Source organism: Mytilus galloprovincialis, chromosome 5 (genome assembly GCF_965363235.1).
Source record: "Mytilus galloprovincialis chromosome 5, xbMytGall1.hap1.1, whole genome shotgun sequence".
Lineage (NCBI taxonomy): Eukaryota > Metazoa > Mollusca > Bivalvia > Mytilida > Mytilidae > Mytilus > Mytilus galloprovincialis.
Genome location: NC_134842.1, coordinates 7,469,564 through 7,477,838, shown reverse-complemented (window position 1 = coordinate 7,477,838; position 8,275 = coordinate 7,469,564).

The following is an 8,275-nucleotide window of genomic DNA, read 5'->3' as shown; positions in this document are numbered from 1 at the left end:
CGTCACGTCTTCTTCGATAACTATTTCCATTAGAACTAATCCAGGTGGAATTTTCCCCTTTTCCAGATGGACTTGGCATGCTATTGCTATCATATGTTCCTTTATTTTATAATAGTCTTCTATGTTTCTTCTTACTGATTCCCAGATAACAAAATCGGCAAACAAACATTTGTAAAGTTTCATTCGTTTTTCCAGCTGACCGATCCCAAAAAACATGGCTTCTTTCATCACTTCCGGTGCAACGTCAGTGGGTGGTAAACAGCGTTCATCACGAAGGAAATTTAGAAGATGACGGAAATATGTTCCATCGCGGTCTATGAAATAATTGCCATCTTTATCCTTCTGAATAGGGTATCGTCCACTAAACATGGCTCCAAGCATAGTGTCTGGATATTTCCTTATAGTTGCCAGTCTCGTTGTGAATATAAATCCTCCAACATTTAAGTTTATAATGTGTGGAAACTGTAATAAGAAAAGACAGATTAACATCTTTTTTTATGTAAGAAAGTTTTTTTTCGAATGCAATTGTGCAGCATGTGAATTACATGTCAGCTGTAGTAAATTTATTGCACTTATTAAAAAGAGGGACGAAAGATACCAGAGAGACTGTCTAACTCATAAATCGAAAATCAACTGACAACACCATGGCTAAAAATGAAAAATAAAAACAGACAAACAATAGTACACATGACACAACAAAGAAAACTAAAGAATAAGTAACACGAACCCTACCAAAAACTGGGGGTGATCTCAGGTGCTGTGGAAGGGTAAGCAGATCCTGCTCCACATGTGTGGCACCCGTCGTGTTGTTCATGTTATAACAAATCTGGTAAATAGTCTAATTCGGTAGGTCACATTCAACAAAGGGACGGGGATTGCAGTTACGACGTAAAGAACATATTCGATATCATTTGAGAAACGGTTATTCTATAACGGTGAACCAACTCGTGATGGCGTCGGCAAAATTTACGAAGGGATGATTTCAGCTTCCTTGTGAGCAACAACCTTCTTTCAAGAAAATCATAATAGGAAATGCAAGCATGGGAATATCATATCAATTGGGAGATATATATACCCCGTATGCAGGTGCTGCTGGAATGTTGCTACTTAAAAATTGAAAGTTCACAATTGGAAAGCTGAAATCATCACTTTTGTCGTAAAGTTTTTTTTTTTCAACCAATCCTCATTGAATTGTCAATTGCTAGATCTAAGTCAAGATATGAGGCCGACTTAACTGTATCTATTGTATCCTTTATCTCTAGTTCGATGGGATAGATGCGTTCAACATAGTCACCAAATTTTGAATTATTTAGTGAAAGAAAATACCTATAGAGCGGAAAGTAGAGTTAAAGGATATTGCTAACTTTTTATCTTCCTTCCTAAGAAGTTCCTGTATGAAGTCAGCCTCATAATAATAAAGAAACAAGTCCGCCAGAAGAGGGGCACACTTGGTTCCCATTGGAATTCTGAGTCTGTTGAAAAACACGTCCTCCGAACGTAACAAATATGTTGTCAATCAAGCAATCAAGCATCTTGATAATGTCAGTTTCAGAGAATTTTTTGTTTAAATCAGAGTGATACTTTACAAAGTAGGATTTATCCCTCCCTAAGACAAGATACTTGTATCTACGTTGGCCATTCTTTTTTAATAAACAAAGCAATACCAACTCTTTCAATTTGTCTTTTGGTTTGGAATGTTGAATACTTGTGTAAAGTGCAGAAAAGTCAAATTTTAACACTATTGCAAGATGAAACAGAGTTAGATTATATGTACTCTAAAAGTTCTTTGGAATTTTTAAGTATCCAAATCTGATTCACGCCACATCCTAGAATAGGCAGTTTCACAATAACTTTGAAGCCCGTCTTTGATTGCTAATAAAATAAATGTTAATAATTTAGAAAGAGGTCTCGTGGAGCACTTGGAAGACCCAACAATATACCGTTGTTTGTATGGACACGTATGTAGTTTACGTATCTAATACAGTGATGGAAGATTAAGTTCTTCATCTTTGGTTGAAATTCCAAAGGAACATAGAACAGACCTATGATTATCTAGGATTTCCTGTTTGGTAAGTGTCGTGAGGGTATATTTTGAGTTTCCTAGTGAATTGTCAATACCTAATTCGTTTATCAAACAGTTAATGTAATGAGTTTTACACACAAAAACAATGTTGTGTGGGGCTTTATCTGCGGGGACAACAACATATTTGTCATGGAGGTAGGATAAGTGTTTTGCAACTTTTTGGGTCTTTAAAGATTGACGTAGCATGGGCATTGATAGCCCCATTCAGTTTCTGAATTGTGATTTGTATCAACGACCTCACTGCTTTAATCCATTCGGAAAAGTGTTTACGTCTTCCTTCTCGCGCTTAGCCAATTGCCTGGCATAATCCTCGACTGAATCCATCAAAATTTTGAAGCTGTATTTCCAATTGATGGACAATTAGGCTCACGATATGTCGGACTTTTCGATTAAACATTTCGCAGGAAATTGTTATTGACAATGTTGAGGTCACCGGTAATAACGTGGCCAGCCGGTTTATATGTGAATTGGGAACAAGCACAAGTGCAATTAGGAGGTTTAGACTTGAAGTCGTCAATATTGAGATCCTGCAAAACGTGTTTGTAACTGAAAATTTTAGTTGCAATAGGTTTGGTAGAGGTATAAGAAATGATTGGTACAGATAAGGAGATATTTTCGATAGTACTAATTTATAATGAAGGATATTGCCGAAGTTGACGCCATCGAGACCTTTGTTGGCAAAGGAAAGATAAAGAAAAGATCTTTTCCCATGCGGACTGGTTTAAAAAGTGTGTGACCTGCAATATCTGAAATTATAGCTGTAATTTTGTATTGGTTTGAATGAGGGTTTGTAACAGTGGTTTCCAAATATAAATTGAACAGAGAATGAAATTTTGAAAGGTGTAATTTCGTGTGGATGTGATGAATACCTTAAGGCTTTTGTATAAATGGCAGCAAGTCATTTAAACAGACACCATGCAGAGTAGGTGATGTATAATGACGATGACCATGACTGCGTCTACGTCGAGGAGTAGAGTTGAAAATATTCATCACATTCACCGAGCTACACGAACGACTAAATAGAATACCTATACCATCAATTTTGTCATTGCAACCATATGATGTCGCAGTTCCCAATTGTCTAATCCAGTAGTTAGATGCAAATTATTTTACATATATCGAATCTCGTATATATCTATTTTGAATATACAAACCAAGTTAAAAATTGAGGGATTGCCACAAGTGTCGACAAGGTAAGAGTATATAGAGGAGTCTATGCAAGCATCAATTGTCATAAAAAAACAAAATTTCACAATTGGGAATATGACGCAGTCTGTTAAGTTTCAGATCAATCGACTATCCTGGTAACTTAAAACAGGCAAAAATAAATCATATTTCAAACTATTTTCATTTCTACTTTTACATTTTCAGCGAATATTTCAATATAACGTAAGAGACCAAAATTGTCGTTGAAGATATGCGAAAGACTGTTTTAATAATCAACTAAAACAAAAAAAGTTTTTTTTATAGACATCTTTTAAAATTATTTCTATATGATTGTGTTTATTATAGCATTGCCTTACAAAAGCGCATCATTCACGATTTCTTTACCACAGTAAAGTTATTAACTATTTCTAGGTTGTAAAATTATATAAGTCCTGTGATTCTCAACGTATTGATTTCCAACTAAAAAATAACATAATATTATTTCCCTCAATTTAAAATGAACTACCCCCCCCCCCTGGCCAAGCACAAAAAAACACAATTACACAGAAAAAAATGCATCCCCTGTTTCCAATGTTAACTCCTACCTGTAGTAGTGGGTTGTGATATTGTGATACATTGTCCTGTGTCATTTTTGCTTTAAAATGGAGAAATATTTCTTGACAACTTTTCAGAATCAAAAGTCATCGATGCAAAGAAAAAGAAATTGATAGCTCCAAATGTTCACAATGGACAACGTCATGCCGGCTTAAGCTGCATCGGAGTTTTCAAGTTAAGCTAAATTACTAATATGAAAACGACAATAAGAGCATGCATTATTTATTACTCCTTGAGGAAAGAGCCATTTATGTTTTAGGTTTTAATTAATAAAATGAAGGTTAGTTGGGTCTCATTTCTTTGTTCTCCAATCCGTTAAATGTCATGATAGTTTATTTCTCTTATTAACATAACAAGTATTGATGAAATGTCGATGGTTTATTACAGAATATACCAACTCTCATTGATTTTAGAAATAACAAAATCTGTTTATTAAAAAAAGATTATGCATAAAATGTTCAAAACTGTTTAAATTGGTAATGGAATTTTGGATATAAAACACACGAAATTACTGTTTTAAAATTATTAGGTATCATGTTGCTTGATAAGCTAAGGATAATTTGTAGTTTTGATGCATTTCTACTTAGCCTTTGAGCCTGAAAATGAAACTTAAAATTATAAAAATGCGTTAAGTGTGCAATAGATTCAAATTCCTACTGTCTAATTATTAAAAGGAAAAGATATATCTCTGAGATGGTATAGTTATTATTAAATTTGAGATGCAGTGTACATATGAAGCAGGACACCATTTATATTTTTAAAACATCTTGAGGTCACGCAGCATTGAATTAGCTAAGTTGTCACATTCCTAAATAAGTAACTTATGTGAGACTCGTGAATATTTAGTCCTACCACATATTAGATCACATAAGGTACCTCTAGGGTGGACTCTCAGTCCGTGGTCGGTAATAATATGAATTCAAACTACTGCTGGCAGAGTTGATCTTGGATGTTATGGCAGTATAAATGACCACTCTAGCTTTTGATGTCGAGCGAACGGAGACAGAACACGTGTCGAGCAAACTGTAAAAAGACATAGACAGAACACGTGTTGAGAAAACTGGATAAAGACAGAGACAGAACACGTGTCGATCGAACTAGATAAAGACAGAGACAGAACACGTGTCGATCGAACTGGATAAAGACAGAGACAGAACACGTGTCGATCGAACTGGATAAAGACAGAGACAGAATACGTGTCGATCGAACTAGATAAAGACAGAGACAGAACACGTGTCGATCGAACTAGATAAAGAGAGACAGAACACGTGTCGATCGAACTAGATAGAGATTGAGACAGAACACGTGTCGATCGAACTGGATAAAGACAGAGACAGAACACGTGTCGATCGAACTAGATAAAGACAGAGTCAGAACACGTGTCGATCGAACTGGATAAAGACAGAGACAGAACACGTGTCGATCGAACTGGATAAAAACAGAGACAGAACACGTGTCGATCGAACTGGATAAAGACACGGACAGAACACGTGTCGATCGAACTGGATAAAGACAGAGACAGAACACGTGTCGATCGAACTGGATAAAGACAGAGACAGAACACGTGTCGATCGGACTGGATAAAGACAGAGACAGAACACGTGTCGATCGAACTGGATAAAGACAGAGACAGAACACGTGTCGATCGAACTGGATAAAGACACGGACAGAACACGTGTCGATCGAACTGGATAAAGACAGAGACAGAACACGTCTCGATCGAACTGGATAAAGACAGAGACAGAACACGTGTCGATCGAACTGGATAAAAACAGAGACAGAACACGTGTCGATCGAACTGGATAAAGACAGAGACAGAACACGTGTCGATCGATAAAGACAGAGACAGAACACGTGCAGTAATATTCAGTCTGTTGGCTCTGCTTGATGTATAAATACGCATACACACTAAATCGGTTAAGAAGTTTAAATCCGAAGACAGGAAAGTGTCATGATCTCTAAACGTAACGTTAAAGAAATGATGCAACAAGTCTTTTTTGGAGTGGTCGAGTTTCTGTCGCAAGGCAAACTTCTTCTATCGATCCTAATATCTTCTTCCAAGTGGAAGTCTGTTTTTCCTTTTCTTTTCCCTTCATCACTGTCAACGCACTATACAGAGCATATCCACTAGATTTAATGTTTATTTGTTTTTGTCCTGAATGTGCATCAAATATTTGTTACTGGACATTAAACAAACTTCAATCAGGTAGTCTATGGTCAACAAATCAAATTATGAAAAGGATTGCTACTACGTTTGTTATATTCAAGGACGATTATAAGCAAGCAAGCGCGCAACAATAATTGTAAACTTTTCGGTAGTACTCCTATACGACCTAGTACAAAAACAAACTTAAGCATGTTTAAATGTAGACAAAGGAAAATTGTCTATACTTCGTCTCCTTGTACTGAAACAAACAGAGTGTCGTCTTGATGTAATATCAAATATATAAAAGCATCATTAATGATTTAAACGGGAACTCGATAATTGTTATAAAAAAGGGTATTCTATACATTAAACCACGCCCTCCATGTATACAGTTTTCTTCTATTATATCATTACAATACTTACACTGCCCTGGTCTTCCATAATATAATTACCTCCCTTTGTACCTGATCGTGGCCATACAAAAATATGAAAGATTTAATTTTATTATCTTCATTTTGTTTGGTAACGTTTACTATCGGGCGATCTGCTACATACACAAATGTATCCTTTAAATGCACACTGGATAAACTATGGTTAGTTGGAGCCTATTAATATTTGATTATGTTTAAAAATCAGTGATAAGCAATGAATCGAGTCGCCAAATTTTATCTAAATGTCGTATTTGTCTTAATACATTTGAACATGTCTAAGAAATTATCTCCTTTTTAACAAAATGTGTGAGATTATTTTACTTGTCTAGATTGAAAAGGGGGTGAGTTGGTTCTTATACCGCTTACTGGATTTCGTGTTAATGGGTCTGTCCCAAGTCAGGAAATTCGTCGGTGTATAATAAATAAAACCATCTTTCTAATTTATTCACGAATTTTTATTTCGTTTGGCCCAGAGCGTCAAGTGAGTCTGTTATCGTCGTCCGTCGTCTGTCGTCGTACGTAAACTTTTACAAAAAATCTACAGCTTTCTTGGAATAAGTTGTAAAATAAAACATTTCAATGACATTTATAATTGTGTATATATACCTATACGTTTGAAAAATGAATATCCGTTGATAAAATTACAGTAATGCGTACATACACATCTATTTATATATATTTCAATGGTTTAAAATTTCCAATTTAATTTTGAATACATCTGATAAACCTTGTTAAAATCTATTTACCCTTCACGGTGTAGGATAATTTAATCAAATGGGTCTTATCATTGCATCGTCAATATGAAATGATTGGTTGAATAGTCCTATTTACTACAATGAAATCAAATAAAAATAATTCATTCAACCGATATAAGAAATAAACATTTTAAAGTAATTTTATATTTTTAGAAGAAAAAAAAGAATGTAGGCTATAAACTTAATTTGATACCTTAGAGTTATCCAAAAGTGGTATAACTTCTGAAAAATATTGCTGTTTATTTCAAAAATTGCCATGATCAATGGAGTATATATAGCATTGTTAGATATTTAAAAAAGAAGAAGATGTGGTGTCATTGCAAAAACTGAAGGTCACGGTGCGATTCAACAATGAACAAAGCACATATATTTACGAAGCTCAAAATTGACCTCTAGATAATAATATTCAGATGTATGTATATGATTCAGTGTTTGTTGGTTGAAGTTCAGTGGCAAATATCACATATTTTCAGGATGGAAAACAATTCTGTGTTGAACATTTATTGAAAATCTGGTGTTGAAGCCTCTATGGCATTTTCAAACTGATATCTAAAGTTTTCTGACAAAGCAACAATCAGAATGTTATGCATTCTTCTTCTGACAAAACTTAGTTCATGTTAGCGATCTATTGCGAACCCAACTCGATCGTGTTAAAATCCCTATCATCCCTCGTTACATACAAAAGTATATCAACAAAAATACCCGACTCCGAAGAAAATTCAAAATGGAAGGCTAGTAATCAAATGGCAAAACCAAAAGCTCAAACACATCAAACGAATGAATAACAACTTTCATATTCCTGAATTTTCTTCGGAGTCGGGTATTTTTGTTGATATACTTTTGACTCATTTCACAGAAATAACTAGAGCTTTCTTTCAGTACTACGCGCAGTCTTCATTAATGTTATATTGTTTTGTTAAACTTGAGATGTTGTTTTTCTACTTTACAAATATTGTGCATATCTTGTATATAGTCCCATTCTCTTGCCAATGATTGCATAATGGCTGACTTGTAGGTAGTTTTTCAATAGCATGGTCTGATCAAAACATTACAGGATGACACGATCTTGCGTATTTCTCAGAGCAAACATCCTTATTTG